Raw genomic sequence first — 24160 nt, forward strand, 5'->3', positions numbered from 1 at the left:
AAATGACCCCCAACCATAGCTGTACTTTCACTTGTATTTTGACCTTAACGTGTTCTAGAAATTTAGAATTCCTTCAGAGAGGATAGGTCCATCAAAGGGTACTAGGCATCATAGCTGAAAGCTAATTGGTTAGAGGGAGTATACCTCTGAATATGAGATGCAGATGAGAACCAGCAAGGGAGCCCTTCAAGCACTCTGGATGGACTTCTCAGATGCATGTGGCTGGCCAAGGTTGAAAACAGGATGCTGGACTAGATGGCCATTTCGCGTGATTCCCTCAGGGCTCTTCTAAGGTGATACAATGTGCCAATAGTCTGTAAGACTGGGTAATGCCTGGCTTCTGCTCTTGATTGCCAGTTCCTTCTCCTCCGTGTATGAGTGAAACTGATAAGAATAAAGTAATGAAGCCAAATGATGACCAGCAATGCTGAGGAGAGATGAGAAAAAATATGGAACGCTTCACGAATTTGCCTGTCATCCTTGTGCAGGGGCCATGCTAATCTTCTCTGTATCGTTCCAATTTTAGTATATGTGCTGCTGAAGCGAGCACAATTCGTGAAGCGTTCCATATTTTTTCTCATCTCTCCTCAGCATTGCTGGTCATCGTCTGACTTCATTACTTTATTCTTATCAGTTTCACTCATACACGGAGGAGCCGGAACTGGCATTAGTTATATCAAGACTATTGTTTGGACAATTATACATACTTACCTGCGTTCTTACTTGTGGGAAATGCATTATAGAAATTTTGTAATATTGTGAAAATTGATATGTAAACTCTTGAATGTGTATTAATATGCAATACTAATTTGTATTGTTTTGGGATATAGTTTGGCTATCATGCTGTTGATTTGATTACTGTCTGTTCTGATTTATACATTTTAAATCCTTGGGACTATTAAGGTGACAATTATGAAATATATTTTAATACACATTACCTCCATTTAAGACTATCGGAGAGGAGGTGGAGGTGGAGGTGGTTTTTATATGCCAACTTTCTCTACCACTTAAGGAAAAATCAAACCAGCTTACAATCACCTTCCTTTCCCCTCCCCACAACAGACCCCCTGTGAGGTAGGTGAGGCTGAGAAGCTCCAAGAGAACTGTGACTAGCCCAACAGTCACCCAGCTGGCTTCATGTATCGGAGTGGGGAAACCAACCCAGTTCACCAGATTAGAGTCCACCACTCGTGGAGTGGGGAATCAAACCCGGTTCTCCAGATTAGAGTCCACCGCTCCTACCCACCGCTCTTAACCACTACACCACGCTACCCTCCCCTAATAGCACATTTTTACCTCTGCCTTCTGTGGGGTTATGGTCTGGCAGCTGTTGCCTTTGTATTATAAGCCTTTTCTCCACTCCCCATCTTCCCTGCCTGTTTGCCAGTGGATACAAGCAAAACGTACCTAGCACATACATAGTCTTGAAAAACAGAACAGCCAGGCAAAATGGAGTTATACAGAATCAGAAACCCTCCCCAAGCTGGTAAGATGGTGCAGCGATTGGCTGAAAGTGCAAACTGAGCAAAAATGCCAGTCCTGTTCCCAACACCCCTGCAATGTATTGTTAATATTGAGTCATTTTCTCCCCTCATGGCATCTCCTACCACCCAGGAAATCAAGACCAGGCAGTAACATGCCTAAATAAAACCACCCTGGAACTAATGAGCATTGTTTAGGTCAGATGTTGATAAGTAAGTTTCTGACTGCACATCCTAATAATTATATTTATGCCACCTAGTCACCAGGCTGAGGTAGCCACTGGCTTTAGTTAAAGTATCTGCAGTTTGTGTGATTATCTGAATGCAGGCCACTTCACCAGCTATGGTTAGTGTCAGACCAGAATCTGAAGCCAGGATCTGGTTTCTTAACCACAGTTTATGACTCTGTGAGGTGTACAGGTACAGACATCCTGGCTTACGCCCAGGTGACTCCCTCCCAAGCTACAGAGAGAAAGCAATGAAAACAGCATTTGTCGAGGCAGGCCAGGATATAAATGATCATCTATGAGCTGAATCCTGGCTTCACAAACTAACCACAGTTAAAAGAAATCCTGGTTTCCATGTGATGTCTAGACTGAGCCAATGCTTCTTTAGGGCCCTAAATTACTGGTCCAAAGGACCAGATCTTTTGACTAGAAGGTAATTGCAAAAGTCAGCGAGGCCATGACATCTGCTGTGTAAGGAAATTAGGTAAATAGCGATATTTTCTGTACGCATAGTCTACGGTGTATCAGGTCATTTAGACAGAAAGGACCAGGAGGGAAATGATTTCCCATTAACTGAGAGCAGTATTAGTGACAAGGTGTGATTAACAGTGTGTTAAATTTGGTATGTGAAACAGTGTTTTGAAAATATCATGGAATAACCTTATACTGAAGCTGCAGAGCAGCACTGAATTTAAGGGGGTTTCAAACTAAATAGCGATATTATCAGTTCAGGCAGAGATAAAGGACTGTGCAGTTGCAAGGACCCAAGTGTCAGTTTTCCTACACAGGAGGATAATTGTTTTCATATCAAGAGGGAAGAAATATTACCTTAGGGATAATAGGGCAAACACAATTGTGTGCTGTCTGTTTGCATAGGGTTTTAATTCCCTCCTGCCCCATAAAAGAAAAAAGAAGTACAGTTGATTGCTACAGTCTTCACGCCTCCTTTGAGCAATTAAAAAAAGATAGTGTTTTGGTATCAGAACCAGAATACTCTTTGAAGGGTAAGAGGTTTCTAGTGCATCCTTCAGAGCTGTGACTGGCCCAGGGTCACCCAGCAAGCTTTATGTGGAGGAGTGGGGAATCAAACCTGTTGGCAGCAGAAGATAGGACTCGCAAGAATGGGTTTAAATTGAGGGTGGAAAGGTACTGGCTGGATATTGGGGGGGGGGAATTTACAGTAAGAGTTGTTTGACAGTGGAATCAGCTACCTAGGAAGATGGTGAGCTCCCCCTCACTGACAGTCTTTAAGCAGAGACTGGACAAACACTTGTCAGGGATGCTCTAGGCTTATCCTGCATTGACCAGGGGGTTGGACTAGATGGCCTGTATGGTCCCTTCCAACTCGATGATTCTATGAAACCCGGTTCTCCAGATTAGAGTTCACCACTCTTAACCACTACACCATGCTGGCTCTCCTGTGTTGCATAATAGTTCCCAAAATGAGGGTAGAAGCCATGACTTAGCAGTAGAGTATCTGTTTGGCATGCAGAAGGTCCCAGGTTCCAACCCTGACATCTCCAGTTAAAGGGACCAGTCAGTAGGTGATGAAAAAGACCCTCTAACAGACTCTAGAGAGATGCTGCCAATCTGAGTAGACAGTACTGGCCTTTATGGACCAAGGGTCTGATTCAGTATAAGGCAGCATCATGAGTGTTCAGTTTGCTCATAAAAATCTGCAAAGTAAGGGTTTCTGTAGAGCAAATATTGATAATTGTTGCAAGAGTTACGATGGTGAGAAATAATTTTACAGGGAAGTAAGGTTAGATTAAAGAGTTAACCTTTGTCAAATTGATGAAAGGAAGGAAAGACGTGGGGTAAGAATCTGGGAAATTTTCACTAAAATTCACGGTTCTCTACAATCCGGTTGCTACTGGCAGTGAAATGAAAACCAATTAGATCTCCATGTTTTGAGACTGCTTTTTGGCTATCTTTCTGTGCCAGAGCCTAATCTTTCTGGTTATTTTCCTAACCATCTATTTAAAATATTACTGTGGGAACTAGTCTTCCTGAACTGTTTTATGGAAAGTAGTCAAAAAGGGCAAGAGTCCAGTGGAAGAGGTTTATCAGAAAGCATAATTTTGTCAAGAAAGTGTTCTTCACTTGCTATAATTCATAGCCAGCTTTATTTTCAGCTGCCTCTCAACATATTTAGCCTTTTTGTTGTTTTTGTTGTTGTTTAAAAATGAACCTTTATCAGCCACTGCCTGTTAGGTAGACATTAATCCCAAGAAACTATTGTTAATGGCTACAGTATTTTTCTCCAGTTTTAGATTACAAAATGGTCAAAACTGCAGATGCTTTGCATTAGTGCAAATGTATCTCTCCCACCCCCCCACGTACAATTTTTATCCTTTCAGGGCATTTAAAAATCTTTTTTCCCCAGAAGTCGTATTATTTCTAAGGCTTGTTGTGCTAAATAGATCTAAGACCTTCAAAATGTGTAGCCTCCTAAAAGAAAGGTAGTAGGAACTAATCTCCCTGATGTCATGACGCTGGGGGTCATAGCTTTCAATTAATTATGGCACAGACTATAATTATTAACAGGTGTAATGATGCTATTTATGTAGTGCTTTATTTAAAGTGTAATCCTCCGAACAGCCGATGGGTTATGTCCAGATTACAGAGGAAGAAACAAGTGAGGGCAGGTGACTTCCCTGAAGCTACTTAATGAATTCATGGCGAAAGTGAGATTTGAACTGGGGATTTCATGGCTCATCTGCCTAGCCACTAAGCTATATGAGCTCTCAACGATAATCATTTTTCATTTGCTGGGATTGATCAATACACATGTGAAGTGACACCAGCAACATGATATGGGATAGTGGTTTTCAAAGAACCAGTGGAGTGCAGTGGTTAGAGTTCAAATCATTCTTGCTTGGCCTAACCTACTTTCACAGAGGTTCCTGTGAAGGGGAAGGATGGGATCTTCATCCTCAGCGGAAGGGTGGGGATATAAATTCAAGGAATAAGTAAGTGAAACTTCCCACCTTCAGAAAGCCCTTTCTGGACCAACCTGCCTGCTAAAGGAAAACCCTCTGTGTGTTTGTTATATGCTCCAGAGCATTGCAGTGGATTCTGAGGCATGTAACTAAGGGGGGACATGGTTCATACAGGATACTGGATAGGCTTTTAGGGACCTACTGCTTCCCTGCAGACTCCAGAACATGCCTTTTTGTGACTGCACATTATGGGGGGAAATGAGTAAGTATATAAGAAAAGCCATGCTGTATCAGGCAAAGGTCCATCACGTCCAGCAGTCTGTTCACACAGTGGCCAACCAGGTGCCTCTAGGAAGCCCACAAACAAGACTACTGCAGCAGCACCATCCTGCCTGTGTTCCACAGCACCTAATATAATAGGCTTGTTCCTCTGATCCTGGAGAGAATAGGTATGCATCATGACTAGTATTCATTTTGACTAGTAGCCATGGATATCCCTCTCCTCCATGAACATGTCCATTCCCCTCTTAAAGCCTTCCAAGTTGGCAGCCATCACCACACCCTGGGGCAGGATTTTTTTTTTTTTTTCAAGGCATGGGCAGGTTATCTTTCAGGGATGCTTGGTCACCATGTTTCATCATCTCTGTCAAGAACGCCTACCTTAAGCCTAAGACTTCCCAAAACACATCTTGAAAGCCACTGCTGCCATCCCAGAGATACATAAGTTTGGATATGGTTCTGAATTCTTTTTCTTTAGTCGTTAAAAACTATTCCTAGAATGAAAGTGGAATGGATTTCCCAAGGGTCCACATAGAATAGAAGGAGCATCTTTATTTATTAATTTTTTTAGCCTGACATTCCTCCATGCAGGCTGGGCAAGAGATTGGGCCAAGGTCACTCAGTGAGCTTTGTGCCTGAATAGTGATCTGAACCCATGTCTCTGGTTCAGCTCTCTAACCATTACTCCTCAATATATCCCGCATCAGGCTGCCAGCTCTCTAAATGCGGCCCCCATTTCTGTTTTCTGTATCTCTGGTAGCACCAGATGTTCTCTGTTTCAGAAGAATAAAAGCCAGCCTGCAGGAGGTTGTACTTGTATGGCTTGACAAATGTTATTTGTCAGCTGTTGCTTTTAACAGCTGCTGAAATTAGCTGTGGGTTTTTAAAATTGTATTTATTAGATAAAATAAAAAACCCACACATATACTAACTCATACATAACGCATATTCAGACTTCCAAGGACATCGGTATATATATATATCGCCTTCAAGAATGTATTTTATCTCATGGACAGCTCGTATGAAGGAAAGGCAAAAAGCAGCACACAACACTGTACCCGCTTGGTCCGCTCAGAATGATGTAACTGCCGGCAGGCAGAACCCGGGTTACAATTACCACAAAGAAACCCCACGCCAGAGGGGGGGCATTCCAGATACACCTGTAACATACTCCGCTGTTTATTGCACAAATACTGAAGACGTCACCACGCTCTTTCTAGGAATATGGACCAGGGGCAAAGGGACACTCCCTCACCCATGTCGTAAGCCACTTACAAAGTTTGTAAGTTTTACCATCTAGAAAGCCAGTCTAAAGATAGGAATTTCTGGAACCCACATGCTTTATACTGCATTACATTTTAGCAGGAAAGTTTGCCTCCTTCAAGATGTTGTGATGATATGCCAATGTATTTGAAATGATTTGCTCAAAAAGGAAATTAATCAGGTTGAAAACTTGAACTGCCATTATTGTTGATGTCCGTATCAAGCATCAATAGTTCTCAAATGTAACATTTGCTGTTGTGCCTTCAAAATATAATTTTTAATCACAACTACCCAATCCCTTTTTTAAGCTCTAGTGTGCTATTTACCTCATCATCCTATGGCTAAAGGCAACAGATTCCAAAGGTTAATATTTCACTGCATTAAAAGGATTTCCTGTAATATGTTTTCAGTTTATTGCTTTTTGATTTTATCGCGTACCTTCTGGTTCTTGTATTACTGGAAAGGTAAACAGGATTTGCTATTCCATCTGGCCGTTCTCTGTACTATTCATAATTCTAGATACCTTCTCCATTCTACTTACTGCTAGTAAATGAAAGCAGTTCTTAATGTTGGCAGCTTTTGCGTTCAAAACCTTTGAACCACAACTTTCCAGTAGGATTAGTTAAATCTCAAATTATTTCCTTTGGGAGAGAGTAAAGAAATGGAGAGATAATGGAGGGCTAATGGGGGAGAACTAATGGGGGCGTGAGATTCTGAGGAGAATTTTCTTCAGCTCCTCTAAGAGTTTATTAGATTCATGAACAATATTGTGTAACATCCTCAACTATACACCCATACAGAAACTGTAAGGCACTGTAAGAGTGCCAGTGTGGTGTAGTGGTTAAGAGCAGTGGTTTGGAATGGTGGACTCAAATCTGGAGAACCAGGGTTCATTCCCCACTCCTCCACATGAGCAGCAGAGGCTAATCTGGTGAACCGGGTTGGTTTGCCCACTCCTATACATGAAGCCAGCTGGGTGACCTTGGGTTAGTCACAGCTCTCTTCGAGCTCTCTCAGCCCCACCTACCTCACAGGATGTCTGTTGTGGGGAGGGGAAGGGAAGGTGATTGTAAGTCGGTTTGATTCTTCCTTAAGTGGTAGAGAAAGTCAGCATATAAAAACCAACTCTTCTTCTTCTTACCCGCCATGATTCTGTCCCACTTAGCTCTGATGCATGGCAGAATATTACAGGACAAAGCCAGGCGCATCAGTCTTTCCTTCCCAATCATCCTCCTCCTTTCTGGTGAAAGGAAACAGTCAGTCCTGTGACACTGATAGGCGTCAATGACATTCACTCACAGGCCTCGCAAGGTAGGCCTGTTCTTGCTTACAAACAGCTACCCATCAGCAACCAAGAGACAATCCAGCAGAGGTACTGATGCAAAGATTAGGCCCTACAGCAAACCCAGATGTCGGTTGTCTCCAGGTCTACTCAGGCAACACCATTACAGGACCTAATCAGCCTTCAGGGAGCATTCACGTGGTCATCTTCCAACATATGTGGCATCATCACTCGCCCACAATATCTTTTGATTGCCTCCATAGAACAAACAGATCAGAGAATATATGTATATAAATCTGCCATTGCAAAAGGCATACTGTTGGAACCAGGGGGAAAACATCTCCATTTCCCAGAATACGCTGCAGCTGATCTCAGAGTTACCAAACCTCAACAAAAATACCTCAAAAGGAACCAATGTGATATCCACTACCACTTAAGTTGGCCTTAGGATCTCTTCTTCCATTCTTGAGCCTATATTCACTTCTAGTAACTCTGGTTGATGTAATCCCATGTGGCCTTTAAGAAATTGTGTGTGTCAAGAAATTGGGCACCAGTTCGGGTTTTAGCTTCTATGGAATTATGGTTTTAATTGTAGAACTATATTTTTGTATTTTAAATGTAATAATGCAATATGGACTATATATTGCGAACAATATTTGACGTGAGCCGCTCTGAGCCCAGCCTTGGCTGGGATAGAGCGGGGTGTAAATTTAATAAATAAATAAGGACTGATTCACACTCAGTTCATTCCACACACTGTGTTTTGGACCCAGCTCATATTGTGATAGAAGATGCAAGCAGTAGGTCTCTTGAGGATACGTTTTTCTACCAACAACGCAAGGGCGCTGCACTGGGTAAACAGCAGAGAGTAAAAGCTAAGCACTTTTAAGTGCTGCACTTTCAGTGGGAAACATTAGACCCTGTTCTTAACTCTTTCAGTGTGGAATTCAGGGATCATAAAATGGATTATTTTTCAAAGGGGCCCGGTAAAGGTTATCTATCTTGTTGGTGATGACCAGCAAGCTTATGTTTATTATGCACTTAAGTACATTTTGATAGTCTGTAATTTTTTATCGATTTCCTCCCACCCAACCCCCCCCCACGTCCAGTAACCACACTCTTGGATTCTTTAGTACATTAATATTACTGTTTGTTGTCATCTGTTATAATATGTAAGTCCATAATGAAAAGCCATTGCTTCCATTTTCCAGGTGGATGGAACTCACTGACCCAGATCCTGTCCCTTCCTGACATTCTCCAAACTTTAACTTAACAAAAAACATAACTGGGGGAGGGGTAATAATTCAGTCATATATGTTTTCTCTGTGAAGGAAAGTTCCATCAAGTTTCAGTCAACTTATGGCAACCCCATAGGGGTTCCCTTTTTGGGGTTTTCATGGCAACAGACTAACAGAGGTGGTTTGCCGTTGCCTTCCTCTGCATAGCAACCCTGGAATTCCTTGGTGGTCTCCCATCCAAATACTAACCAGGGCTGACCCTGCTAAAGCTTTTGAGATCCAGTGTGAGTGGGCTAGCCTGGGCCATCCAAGTCAGGTCATGTTTACTCTGCGGTCCTACAAAAACATCTATATGCCTCTGAGTTTTCCTCCTTTGGGGTTTTTTCCCCTCAGCAAACAATTGATTGCCTTCTTCGTCTTTCCCTTTGCAGCATTGACCAAAAGTGCTCTTTCCTTGGATGCAAACGCAACTAAAAGAAATGCCCTCGGCGCGACTGTCAATGGGATGAAGCCCTGGATGGAGCAAGAGAAGTACTAAAAGAGACAATAAATGGGCCGTTCCACTGCAAGACATGCAGCTCTGCCCCACGCTCTGCTTCTGGGCCATCGAGTCCAGCTGTATTTGCAAAAGCGGTGCCGATCCCTTGCTTTCACCGATGCCAAATATTAACTGAAAGCAGCATCATGACTGCACACGTAAAGCGAGGCAGGTGATGCCTGAAGAGTCAACAGGTTCCTGCAAAATGCCAAAGCGTCTTGTGATAGGAAGCATTGCGTCCCTCTGCTCTGCTCCTGTTCATTTCCCAACCAGACCTTTCAGTGCCTCAGTGCCACGTGCGGACTGCTGTACCCGAGGTTGTGTTTTTTTTTTTAGAACCCTGCAATGTATAAAACTGAAATCTGTTTTAACTTCAAAGATGTGATTATATTTTGCTCAAACAATATCATATAAGCACCTTTTTTATAATCAGGAAACGGTTAAGAAAAAATGCCTTGTGTGTCAATATGATGTTTTCTAAATTTAGGACGCCCGTGCATTTGCAGATAATAGCATTTGTACCACAGAAGTGCCTCAAATGATGCTTTGCGCAGTGATTACATTACTGGGCTTAATAACAGAAGTGGTTTATATCTGAAACAATGACCTGCATTTCCTTCCCTATGGGGAAAGTTCAGAGCCCATTCTGTACTTCGCTCTGTTTGGGACCGGGCTGTTTGTTGATCCAAGTTCAGCAAAGAATACGTCCTAACCTAAATTTCCCCCAAACTGGAGGAAATTCAATTAACCGATTGTTATAAGCCACTGCTCCCCAAACATTCTACTAATAATGTAATGCTGTGCATGAATTCCAACTTGGTCGTGTAGATCTGGAGTCACAATACCTTGTCTTGTGCTACTAACTTACCAGGACCACCTCCTTGAGAACTACTGGCAGGAGAGGTTGGCTTGAATGAGACACTACCTTTTAAAAAGCTATTTCTAATAATCGCATCATTTCCACTCCTGCGTTCTTCAGTTTACTGAAACGTCACCTTCGCTTTAAAGTGTTAATGACGATGTGCAGTATTTTAGCCTTATTTTGTGGCCTCCCCTGATGCAGTCAGATTGTTTCCTTTCCTGTCCTTTCTAATAAACCTCTGAAGCAGCCTCATTTTCACCTGCCTTAATGATTGTCGGTTTATTGCCCTTATCTTGGTTTTTGATCTGTGAATGGTTTTAATGTTTCTAGCGAGGCTCTCATTAAAGTGTCTGGAGAGCCAACACAGTAGCCAAACCAGAGATTGTTCCAGTGTTATGAACTGCTTTTCAATGGCTCTCTTGTGTCAGCTTTTGCTTTAGAAAACATCCCACTTCAAAGACTCCACCTCCGTACACATGACCCCTCTGTGCAGGGCACCTACGCACTGTGAAAGTGTCTGCTCCCTCCCCCTTCACTGGCAACATTCAGAAATTGGTGTCCTCGATCATGGGGAGGGTGCATAAGTGCAGAAACATCCTCCGTGTGTTCGTTCCATGCAGACATCCCAGCGAGTGTGCACAGTCAGTGCCCACGTGCCCACTCTCCCTCCCTGCAGATTCCGTCAACATGCAGAGGGGTCATGCGCAGCAGGCTTCTGATTCCTTTAGTAGCAGTGTCGGGTAAAGATCTCACTTGCATGAATAGCAGTTTCCAGGCTGGTGTGTGCCTGACAAGGGGTGAGCATTACTTGTAGACTGATTTACTGGTTAGTGCTAATGCCTGAAATGCTGTGGGAAGAAGGGTCTCAGATTCACCTTTGCCTTGAGCACAGCGTATAGCTAAGCTCTGCCAAAAGAAGCAAGAGTATTTGTGCACTATGTCTGTGAGCATATACTATGCCTCGGAAGGTTTCGTTTCTCCAAACAGCTTGCGTCTTCTGTTCCCAGGTGTGTACTCTTTACCAGTGAAAGTGCCAGGCCAAAAGCTTTAAAGGATAACTATTTCTTTGGGTCCCACTGGATATAAAGAGGAAATCAAAAATTGTATGTGTGCATGCATGCACACACAGGCAGATGCAGTCATCATTACAAAAATCAGGCAATGAAAAGTTGTTTTTGCCATAAGAGCATCAGGGGAAAAAAACAGGCAAAATGAATCAAGAGTTTCACGAAACCATTTGCAATTTTGATCACCTAATGGTAATCTTTTTTAAGTTAGATGAGGTAGCCCTGGAAAATTGGATGTTGACAGTACCTGTGTGGGTTAGTTCTTCCATCCCATGCTGTTTTCCAGATAAAAAATGTCCCCACCCCAGCTTCTTTAATCCCTGGGAGGAAAAGAAAGAAAGAAAGGTACGTGTACTGTCTTCTTTTTTTTTACTGGAAAATAGTTGGAGGGAATAGGTTTTTTATCAGGGAAATTATATGGAAGAAGGATTGACCACCACACACACCTCTCCCCATTGTGGGGCCTCTGTGGCTATTTTTAGGGCCAAATAATGTGCAAGTTTACACAATCACTGAACTCCATCTTCAACAAATTGCACAAAGAGTGAGATTTAAATGTTATAACCAAATATAATAACCAAATCAATCATACCACCTGCGGTACTCGAGTGCAATGCAACCGGGTTAATTATTTTCCTTCCAAGTCCAATTGGTGACATTGGTTAATAACGGCCTCTGGGTTGAAAAAATGGGAGATTTTGTTTTCTACGCTGGCAAACGGTGTTCTGATTCTGATAGCAAAATAAATTGGTAATGTGCATTGTGCAGCCAGGCCGCTTGTATTTCTGAACCTTTACTTATTCTAGAGCTGCTGAACATTAAAACAGCCTCACCTGCTCTCTTTGCACACGGAGGGGAGAGTTTTGAATATTAGGAATGCTGCAAAAAACAAGCAAACACCCCAGCTTATCTGGGTTTATTGTTTCTCTATCAAGCCCTGGTTCCAAAACTCTTCTGAAATTGTATCACCCTTTTCAACATTTAGGAAGAGGCCAGATAGATAGAGCTTTTTGAAATCTGAACATAGGTAGTTGAGTTTATTCTTGGTAACAAAGTGAAGGAAGGACCTGTTTCAAAAGGGCCAAGCCTTGCTCTGGAAGATGATACGTACCAAGGCATATCTCATCAGGGAAAATAAGAACACAGTGAAAGGTATTCATTAGTACTCTCCCAAGATGTCTTTCAGAAATGTGTCTCAATTTATTTTTTCCCAACGTAACAGAATCCTCTAGATTTTATAACACGTATGTTACATGTTACAAGTGGAAACCAAATAGAATATTCATACCAGACTGCCATGTTTCTTGATGTTTCTTCAACAGGTGATTTTGAAGGCAAAAAAACTTCCTCTCTAAATAGCACATGGCTCCTTATTAAATGATCATGATTGGGACACATCAACAATACCTGATTAAAAATAAAGGAAGGGGAAGAAATGCAATATGTAGACCAAATACGTAAACCAAACCAGGAAGCAAGTTGATTCATTTGAAATGTGGTGTGGAGGAGAGTTTTATGGATACCATGGACCGCCAAAAAAAACAAGCGGGTTCTACATTGAATCAAGCCTGAACTTTCAACTTTCCCTAGAAGCTAAAATGATTAAACTGAAGCTACTGAACTTTGTTCACATTATAAGAAGACAAGACTAACTGGAAAAGACAATAAGTTGAAGGCAGCAGGAAAAGAGGAAGACCCAACATGAGATGGATTGAATCAATCAAGGAAGCCACTGAACTGGTTCAAATCAGTCCTCATAGATCAGACGCAAAGGCTTGCTATTGGAAACCAATTGTCATCTGTGTGGGACGTATCTTCTGGGGTTCTACGGGGTGCAGTTCTATCCCCCATGCTTTTCAATCTCTACGCAAAGCCCTTGGGACAATTCATTTGTAGTTTTGGTATTGGTTGTCATTAATATGCTGATGATCCTTAGCTCTATATATCCTAATTGAAATCTCCTGATGATGCTGTAGAGGTCCTGAATAGCTGCCTGGCCGCAGTGGTTAACTAGCTAAAAGTGAGCAAATTGAAACTAAACCCTGAAAATGCTGGTTGGGAAGGCAGAGACCTTGAAGGACATTGTTCTCCCCACTTTCGATGGAGTTCAACTGACCCTTGCTGACTCAGTAAAAAGCCGTGGGGTTATAATGGATCTAGCTTTATTACTGGGGAAAGTAAAAAAGGCTTTCTTCCAATTCAGGCTAGCCCATAAGATGGCCCCATACCTTGATACACCTGCCTGGCCACCTGGATCCGTGCTACAGTAAAGTGGAGAGTAGATCACTATAATGCACTGTACATTGGTCTCCCCTCAAAATCAATTCAGAAACTCCAAATGGTTCAGAGTGCCACAGCTAGGTTATTAGCGGGAGTTAGATGGAGCATGCACATTACTCCCATTCTGTGAATGCTCCGTTGGCTGCCCATCTGTTACTGGGCTCGGTTTAAGGCATTGGCTATCACATGCAAAGCCCTTCATAGTCTTGGCCCCTCTTATCTGCGGGACCGCCTCTCTCCCTAGGCTCTGCCAAGACAGCTTCGCTCATGTCACCAGGGGCTTCTGCAAGAGTCAACCTGCAAATGGGCAAAATCAACAACTCCCCCTAGGCGTGCTTTCTCCAGTGTGGCTCCCACCTTGTGGAATAGCCTGCCTGAGGAGGTCAGAAAAGATCCCACCTTCCTGGCCTTCCATAAACTATGCAAAACTGAACTATTTAAGAGGACTTTTCTGCACAGGTAATAAGGCTGCACCATACAAAACCTACTTGGATAAATGATTAGGACTGGCGGTCTACACTGCAGTGTATAGTGTATTGTAAGTAGGATCCTATTATGTAATTTCCGTACCGCTTAATGTGTCGTGTTAATACTTATGCTGTGCTTCAGTTCTTTCTGGTGGTTCCAGATTTCTAATATTCTAATGCAGGTGTGTCAAACATAAGGCCCGAGGGCTGGATCAGGCCCCTTGAGAGCTCTTATCTGACCCACGAGCCAGCCACCCCCACCCTTGATCTGGGCTGGTGAGGCATGGCCCGGCCCGACCAAGTGACATTTATGTGGTATCCGGACTGCATAACAATTGAGTTTGACACTGTCCTAATACATTCGTTATGGAATGTCCAATTTTGTTGACTGCACTGACTCACTACATGTAATCTGCCTTGAGTCCATGTGAGAAAGGCATACTATAAATAATGTAAATAAATAAAAATAAGACATCACCATTTCAATGGTTGTGGTTAGTGGCTGTCTAATCTACTTAATGCTATAAGAACCTTTTGGAAAGGAAGGGAGTAAAAAGGAGGGATTTTAATGCTCGTTTCTATCACATTGTCTTCACACGAAAAGTCATCAGCCCACTTTTCTCCTTCTCATGGTTTTGCTTGAATATGGAATTTGAATTCTTCAGGTGTTTTTGCTATGGTGGCCCTGAGAGAGGGTGTCATTGACTCTGTACCTTCCTTGCTTTTTCCCCTCTCACTGTATTAACACAGTTTCTCAAGTCCAGTATTTAATCCTTACACATCCATGCATTTGTCTTTCTTTCCGATTGAACTACTGGATTCAGACTCTTTCTCTTCGTAGCTGTTGTGCTTGTGAATGTCCCAAAGAAGACAGCCTGACCCATTGTCACACATTTCAGCAATGAGATCCCTTTCAGCAGCTTATTTATGGCTAACATAAGAAACAGCTCTTTTTAGTCATTCTTTTACAAGTGGATATCAAAACTCACGTCACATGCTGCAGTAAAATAGCAACATTTGTCAAAAGACATTTGATCACATGTTGCTTAATACGGAGGACCATCCCACGGGTGGAAGTAAGTATGTTGTTTGTTCTAGTCTGCTGAGTGCTGCAATTGTTTCTTGGTCATAAGCGGCAGAGTGGGGAGGTTGAAAGAGGCAGCTTTTGGGGAAATGTAAGCTGTGCTGAATAGGGATGTTGAAGGACAGAAGTCCTCCCCATCACCACAAGCCATAAAGCCAAAGGCAGCCTGTATTAAAAAAAGAAAGAAAACAAAACAAAATGGAGCTCAGTTTATTTTGAAACTTAAATAAGGATCATTGGTTGAGCACTGCACTGTACTGTGGTCTTGCGGATAAAGAGTCTGTGTGAATCAGAAGTACCTGACTGACAATGCATCACTCACATCTGTAGACTGCACGCTTGTTCCCTTGCTCATGGAATGCAAATATGTCAAGGAGAAGTATTCAACTCCGGCCTTGATCTTTGGCACGCTACATTTCTTTTTCTTTTTTAAAAAAACATTTTATTTTCATAATAATGGGGGTACAGAAAAGAAAAGTAGGGGGGGGGGAACGGGATTTTGACATTCCATTTGTTGTCTCCAGTCCCAGCCTCTGACAAAGCTTTAGTCTTACCCCATTTTTTAACTTGATTTGGTTCATGGATTACTTTTTTCCCATTGAGTTTTATTTTGTTATATGATAGGGAGATACAAGGGAAAAAAGAGACATATCTAGCATTCCATTAACAAGCTAAGAGTTTGTTGCACACCACGGGGATCTACTCTGGCAGGAGAGTAGGGAGATTGGGATGACAGGGCTTGCCTCTACCAACTGGACTTCTGTAATTGCAGAACCTCCTTCCCTGCCCCTCCTCACTTGTGGTTTTTCTCTACTGTTTGCTGTTTCAATCATATTATAGTCGTATCTACAATAAACTCACTTCAATTTCTTGATAATGTATCTTATTGTTTAAGTGTAATGCAAGTTAACTGTTAATATTATTGTATTCATAGAAGGATTTCCATCTTTCTTGATGTTGATCTGAAGTATTATCTTCCAATAGTTCTGTTAATTTAGCCATCAATATGTACTCGAGGGATTTGTCTATCCATGTTCGGATTTTTGGGAGATTAGTTGTTTTCCATACGGAAAACATCACCACCCTTGCTGCTGTTACAAGGTATTTTACCATGTCCTGCTGTCCCCTGCTCATCATATTGAGTGTTTTATTCAAGAGGAACAATTTGGGATCGTACTTTATGCGCTGCCCCAAAATTCCTTCCAGGCTTGCGTGTATTTAAAATATTGTCGAAGGCTTTCACGGTCAGAGTTCATTGGTTCTTGTAGGTTATCCGGGTTGTGTAACCGTGGTCTTGGAATTTTCTTTCCTGACGTTTCGCCAGCAACTGTGGCAGGCATCTTCAGAGTAGTAACACTGAAGGACAGTGTCTCTCAGTGTCAAGGGTGTAGGAAGAGTAATATATAGTCAGAAAGGGTTGGGTTTGAGCTGAGTATTGTCCTGCAAAAGTATTGTCCTGTAAGTATCAAGATAATGTGCTAATGAGGGTATGGTATGTTAATATGGAACCATTGTATCCTGAAGTGATCTGTTAATGTGTGTAATCCAAAGCTAATCTGTATGGCTATTGTTGAATGTTGTCTTTGTCTGGAGGTTTTTCAGGGCAGGAAGCCAAGCCTTATTCATTCTTAAACTCTCCTCTTTTCTGTTAAAGTTGTGCTGATGTTTATGAATTTCAATGGCTTCTCTGTGCAATCTGACAAAATAGTTGGTAGAATTGTCCAGTCTTTCAGTGTCTTGGAATAAGACCCTGTGTCCTGTTTGTGTCAGTCCATGTTCAGCCACTGCTGATTTGCCCAAGTGACTTGGCCAACCTGAGAAATCAGCAGTGGCTGAACATGGACTGACACAAACAGGACACAGGGTCTTATTCCAAGACACTGAAAGACTGGACAATTCTACCAACTATTTTGTCAGATTGCACAGAGAAGCCATTGAAATTCATAAACATCAGCACAACTTTAACAGAAAAGAGGAGAGTTTAAGAATGAATAAGGCTTGGCTTCCTGCCCTGAAAAACCTCCAGACAAAGACAACATTCAACAATAGCCATACAGATTAGTTTTGGATTACACACATTAACAGATCACTTCAGGATACAATGGTTCCATATTAACATACCATACCCTCATTAGCACATTATCTTGATACTTACAGGACAATACTTTTGCAGGACAATACTCAGCTCAAACCCAACCCTTTCTGACTATATATTACTCTTCCTACACCCTTGACACTGAGAGACACTGTCCTTCAGTGTTACTACTCTGAAGATGCCTGCCACAGTTGCTGGCGAAACGTCAGGAAAGAAAATTCCAAGACCACGGTTACACAGCCCGGATAACCTACAAGAACCAATTGCGTGTATTTTTTTCCAAAATTTCTGCACCAGTTCGCATGACCACCAACAGTGATAGAAAGTACCTCTGGTTTTTTGACATTTCCAACATAATCCCGATGTCGATTTATTCATGCTTTGAATGTCACTTGGTGTTATATACCATCTGTGTAACATTTTTAGAGAATTCTCATGAATGCTTCGACAACGAGTGAATTTAAGATTTCTTCGAAAGAGCTGTCCCCATTCATTGAGCACGATTGTCTCGTTAAAATTCTCCATCCACTTAATTGGCACGCTACATTTCTAAGTGTAGGGACTTGTTTACATGGGACAGCATTCAAACAAAATCCCCATTGGAGACCAAAATGGGATACTCTTAGAAGGGCTGTACCATACGGTAGATTGCCAGAAGTAAGCTTCCGTTTCTCATCTTCAAAAAGGAAGTGCGTTACCTTGAGAGAACGCTAAAAATTATACAGCACGTTCCAAATTAAGACTGCTATGTACATGGCTAATAGTGCTGTTTATGTTTTTGAAAAGATACAATATTTTTTCCAGCCAGCACTGAAATGTGTGGAAGAAGTGATGATTAATGTATCCTACAAACATATATATCCTCAAAATAAAGCATCAGTTCTTTATTTGCTGTATTACATTTGGCCAATACATTATCAGAATCTGGCCAACAGTTTATCAAAACGTTGTAACCTCTTTTTAAAACTAAATTATACTTGGAGTCAATGTAGCCTGTTAAGGTTGTGCAGTGGGAACAGAGTTTTGCCGAATATTTCTCAAACACAACTATTATCAGGATGTGACATCAAAGCAGTTTTGAAGTCTTTGTTTCATTCTCCTTCCTCTCAGGATGCATTTTCAGGAACACGGCATGACCTCCTCCCACAAGGAGATCGATCCCTCCCTTAGTCTGGCTGCTCAGATATTGATGAAGATTTGAGCTGTGTTAGTTTTGGGCACAGATCTGTGAAACCATCTAAACATATATTATCTTTTGGTTCCAGATTCCAACACAACTTTCCAAGGATGACTTTGAGGGACCTATAATGCAATATAGAAGCCTCAGTTAGAAAACACAAACGTCTAGTTCATACACACTCCCAGGGCAGTGCTCTAACAGCACGGGCGAGGCAAGAGGCCTTCTGCTCTACCTACGGTTACCAACATCAGGGTGGGGCCTAGAGTTCTTCTGGAATTACAACTGATCTCCTGGTAAGGTTGCCAGCCCTGTGCCTGTAAATCCCAAGAGCTTTTAGGGAGGAGACCCTGGCGAGGGGAGAGCATCACAGATGCTGTGATGTCACTATCTGGATGATCACCCAGAAGTGACATCACAGTCCCTGGGGGCACTATATGATTTCCCTCAGTCTGTATGGTAAAGATGATAGAGATTAGGGAATATTCCTAGAGTGTCACAGGTCTGGTGATATCACACATCACAGTGTCTGTGCCATTGTTACCCTTCTCATTTTTTCTTCTGCTGTTCAGTTGATCAAGTATGGGCATACAAGGGCAGAGGTGGTCACATCACTGAATGTGGGGGTCGCGAAAAATTTGGTAACAGTAAATGGAAAAATTGCATGTATATCAAAGAATTGTTTTAAAATAAATTTCTTTATGATTTATTATCAGTAAATGTTTGGTTTGTATACCTATTTTATATACCTATATACCCGGGGTTGTGTAAAACTTTCTCGGGCGAAAAGGAGTCACTAGTGGAAAAGGTTTAAGAAGCCCTGGTCTACTCAATAGAATGTTGAACTCAGATTTGGTGACTTTCAGCCATGGAGCACCTAAACCTCAAGCAAGGCTTTGATTCTCAGTCTTATTTCCACAAACATACAATGGGGATGGTGGTGGCCTAACGCATAGGGTTGTCGAGAGCCAGCATAATGTAGTGGTTAAGAGCGGTGGACGCTAATCTGGAGAACTGGGTTCAATTCCCCACCCCTCCACATTAAGCCTGCTGGATGACCTTGGGCCAGTCACAGTTCTCTCAGCCCCACACTCTCAGCCCCACCTACCTCACTTGGTGCCTGTTGTTGGGAGGGGAAGGGAAGGTGATTGTAAGCCGCTTTGAGACTCCTTAACGGTAGAGAAGAAGCGGGGTATAAAAACCGACTCTTCTTCTTGTTCATAAGGCTGAATTAGGATGCTTAAAGTCTCCCATTTGTTAAAACAGCTGTAGAAGTCCAACTTCCTTTTGGTGTACCAAACTATTTACACACCACTTTAGCATCCTATGCTACTGGACAAGTGTAGCAGTATTTTTCTCATTTGCACATCTGGATTTGTATAATTTTACATGGTTTTAAACAACCCATGATGGATCCGTCAGCCTGGTTCTGGAATTGGCACTCTCAACTGGGTGTGCACATTATCTCCCTAATCAGGACAGTTGTATTAGCAAGCAAGCTGATGGGGTGGCCGAGCAAACAAATCAGCCGCTTCTTCAAGTGGAAAAGGCTTCCTTCGGGAAAGTTATCAGACTGATGTTGGCTTCTGATTCATAGCAGGACGCTGGTCAAGGAGATGGCAATTGTGCCTGTCAGTCGTGAGATCCATCTGCCACATATCACGCCTTTAAGAGGTTTTAGGCTGGCCTGAATGCAATCAACTAACTTGCCATTAGGCAAATTGCCTGGTTGTACTGCAGTTGGCTGAAACCTCTTATTTACCTAGTTATCAAATGTCTTTTGTCTCTTCGCTCAGCAGTATAAAATACATTGACACCATTTATAGCATTTCACTGGAATGACGTAGGTAAGGTCCTCCTCTGCCTTTCCCCATTTTTGTACCCAAACATCCCTATGATTCTTGAACTCTTTATTGCCAACCAGTCTACCCTCTTCAAGTAGAAAGAAAAGCAAAGAAATCTTGAACAAAAAATTCACCCAGGCCTCTTTGAACCATCCAAAGAGTATCTCCTAACCTTGACTTTGAGTCAGTGACTACAAACAGATTAGATACTTTGCAAGAAATTTAGGATCAAATTACAGGTGACAGAGTTTCATGACTGGAATGCAACACCATTTTTTCGCCATGAAAAGCAGCCATTGCAGTGGGATATGGATTGGGGCCAAAATACTGGAGGAATGCTATGTCGCTGATCAAAATAAGACTACCCAGGCTGTTTTGAGCCCAAGTAAAGGAAAATACCAGTATTGTCATGCATTTCCCCAATTCTCTGAGCAATGAGAAACTCCTGGGGCAGTATTTTCAGGGTTGGTTCCCTTTGGAGGAGAGTGCACAGAAGACTTATGACATTTTTGTCGTATTTCTTTTATTTAGAAATATAAATGTAGAGTGTGGGGGAGGCACTCCTACAGAGTAGCAGATCCACTACCCCAATCAGATCCCCAGAGAGAGAGATCCTGCATGCTACTGGGGAGTTCAGCTAACTTACAGCAGACTGCCTGCTCTCTCAATCTCTTTGTGTATGTGCACAACTGACCCCATTCCTTCACTAGGGTGGGTTCTCTCCTCCCATAAACACATGAATCTGAACCAGACCTTTGGTCTATCAAGGTCAGCATTGTTGACTTTGAATGACAGCCTCTCCATGGTCTCAGGGCAAGGTCTTTCGCCTCACCCATGACCTGAGCCTTATTACTGAAGATGCCAGAGACTGAACCTGGGTCCTTCTGCAGACCAAGCAGATGACCTGCTATTGAGCTACACCTCCTCCCCTAAGCCTTCCTCTCAGCAATTTAATATCCGGCTAGAATAACTGCCCTTGTAAGTCATCTCTGTGTCTTAGCAACATGTGTTTCCCATGCTACTGAAATGAAGGTTGTTTAACAAGGAGGAAACCAGATCACATCTCCATGTACCCCCAAGGTATTAAAGGTTTAAAGCCCAATTACCTTAATGTGTGTGTCTTTTGTGCTTTCCTCCTACCCTACTTACATTGAGGCTGTTCATTCCAACAGATGCTGTTGTTCTGGAATTAGGCCATATACACACATCAATTTTGTGTGTCAGAAATGGTTACACAATTCTAACAACAACAAAAAACCACAACCCTACTAAACCCACATTAAGATTTCCATCAATAGAGCAACATAGAAAGGGGGCCTAACTCATCTTTATTCATCTTTAGCAAAGACCATCTAAGTTTTATTGGGACCTTTGTCTAAATCGGTTTAACAGATGCTAATGTGGTTGCTTTTTGATCCCCTTAAGGCAATAAATATCTGAAAGTTACTAGACCAACAAAAAAGTGTTTAAAACACCTTAGCAATGTATTTTCCCCTGGCTGTAAAGTCGAAGATCAATATTATAGGCACCGAGAGTTGCATGTTTCAGGCAGAGCTACAACTGCGGCTGGCAAATGCAATAAATGAGATGGTTAAATGGAATGTACCACTTCAGGTTTCAGGTTTCAGGTGGAAGATCCACTGAAGCATTTCTATAGAAGTATGGAGGAAGGAAGGATTTCCACCTGTGGACCATGACTTGCTCGCCTCCCGCCACAACCCAAAATGTCCTGGAGCAGAATTTCAGGGTGTTTTGGGGATGCAGTTTAAGCGGTGGGAGATGAGGAAGTCATACTCTGTAGATGGAAATCCTTCCATCTGTGGAAATGCTGTGCAGATTCAAGTGACAGCTCCTAAATTATCCCCTGTGTTAAAAAAAAAAAAAAAAACCTCCCTGCAAACAAAAAATTAAAGTATCACGGAGAAACCTGCCTCGTTGAGCTGGCTTTTTTTCTTTAGTTTGAATTGACTGTTATTTTAGTTTAAAGCAGGTTTTTAAAATGTGATCCTGAAGCCTGAATTGGTGCACTCTGTTCTACCGACTCCACATTCTACCACCTTATTCTGCTGCGTGTGTTGATCTGCGTGTAATCTGTTTTCGCTACAAGGCATCTTGTTCACTCAGCTTTCAAAAAGATTAAAAATAGCGCCAATGAAATGCGCTGTACATTTAAATAGAAAGTAAACAAAAGTTTGGGCAAGGCTGGGAAATTCTGCCTTAATTCACGCGGCTATTATGTGTTCCTGAAATAGTTTCTATCTTTGGAGGTGCCCTTAAGGAATTGTGAAGTCTAGGAGAAACCTGGCATTATTTACAATGAATGTCACACTTTCTATTCTGTTGGTTAGCACAGTGTTAACCCCATCCCGTCCTGTGTTCTCTGGCACTGCTCTTGCAAACATTTTCCTGCACGTAGACCCACCAAAGGGAGAGATTTTTATAAGGTTAGTGCTTTCAACACTAAGGGCCTTTGTAAGTGAAAAAGACAACTCTTTCCTTAGTCTGAGATTCTAATTACACTTCAGATCCCAACCATAGCACATTACTGATGGGATTACTCTTTGAAGAGAGTATTTGCTAATTAAAACCACTTTGTAATGAGATTCTCTCAAGACTTATCTTGTTAAATACCATCCAGCCTCTGCGAGACAGATCTTGTCTTGTTTGTAAATCGATGGGCTCAGAACAAGGTAGACTCATCACAGGCTATTTTCTCACTAGATACTGGCTTCAGATAAAATTCTTCTGGACTTGCAAGTCACAAAAGTTGTTAATTAAATTGCTGCTCCAGACATATTAACCTTCCTTTTTGCTAATGTTCCAGATAGCTGAGAGATGAAAATGGAACAAATCTGATATTGCAAGCCCTTCAAGTATTGGGAAAGATCCAGCCCAGGTTGGGCATGCTTCTGTCCCACTGATTTCAGTGGAAGTTATGCACATGTTTGTTTGTTTGTTTTTGATGAAAAATAATGGGGCAGGATCTTAAGCATGTTTGCTCAGATCCATGGAGTTCAATGGGAACTGGTACATAAGGAAAGCCCTGGTGGAGAAAGGTTTTTTAACACACTTGAGTTTCTGAAGGCAAACATTTTTTTTAAAGGTTCTTCATACCTTAAGTATAAAATACTGTCCTCCTACAGTTAATGAAGCTTTCAGCTGGGCTTCCCAAAACCTGTTTTGATCAATTTATGTTGTTGCTGATGCACTTTATACTTTAGGTACTTGAAACTTAAAAAAAATCTGTTGACCTTCAGAATCCAGTGGGTTTAAAGCCCATATGAAAAAGACCTAAGGCTCAATTCAGACATCACATAAAACCATGGTTTCATAAAACTAACTATGGTTTGTATGACTGTCCGAATGCAAGCTGCTCCACTAACTGGGGTTAGTTAGAGTATGAAGTTGGTTCACTGTAACCACAGAATCTAAATTATGGTTGTTTATAATGTCCCATCCAAGTAGTGAACATGGCCAACTCTGCTTAGCTTCCAAGCTCTGATAATAGCCAGCTAAACCAGGCTACTGTGTGTGTGTAAAGTGCCTTCAAGTCACAGCCGACTTATGGCGTAGCGACCCCCTTTTTGGGGTTTTCATGGCAACAGACTAACAGAGGTGGTTTGCCAGTGCCTTCCTCTGCACAGCAACCCTGGTATTCCTTGGTGGTCTCCCATCCAAATATTAACTAGGGCTGACCCTGCTTAGCTTCCGAGATCTGATGAGATCAGGCTAGCCTGGGCGGTCCAGGTCAGGGCAAACCCGGCTATTACTCCCTTACAAAATCAAATACATAAAATTCAAGATGATTTTATTTATTAGTATAGTCCAGGGGTCGGCAAACTCATTAGTCAAAAGAGCCAAATATCAACAGTACAACGACTGAGATTTCTTTTGAGAGCCAAATTTCTTAAACAATATAGGTGGGTACACTGTTTATTAACTTAATAAACTTTAATTAAAGTTTTAAGTCTTAATTAAACTATAGGTACACTGAATAAAACTTGATATCATACTTAATAGTGATCTTATTTATT

At 42.0% G+C, this 24160-nt stretch overlaps 1 non-coding gene across 1 annotated transcript; it reads right to left on the minus strand.

Moving 5' to 3' along the window:
• Positions 1-443: 443 nt before the first annotated feature.
• On the minus strand, positions 444-550 carry LOC130479837 (U6 spliceosomal RNA). Its single transcript, XR_008933386.1, has one exon. It is a non-coding gene; the product is annotated as a U6 spliceosomal RNA (small nuclear RNA).
• Positions 551-24160: the final 23610 nt, after the last annotated feature.

Source organism: Euleptes europaea, chromosome 6 (genome assembly GCF_029931775.1).
Source record: "Euleptes europaea isolate rEulEur1 chromosome 6, rEulEur1.hap1, whole genome shotgun sequence".
Lineage (NCBI taxonomy): Eukaryota > Metazoa > Chordata > Lepidosauria > Squamata > Sphaerodactylidae > Euleptes > Euleptes europaea.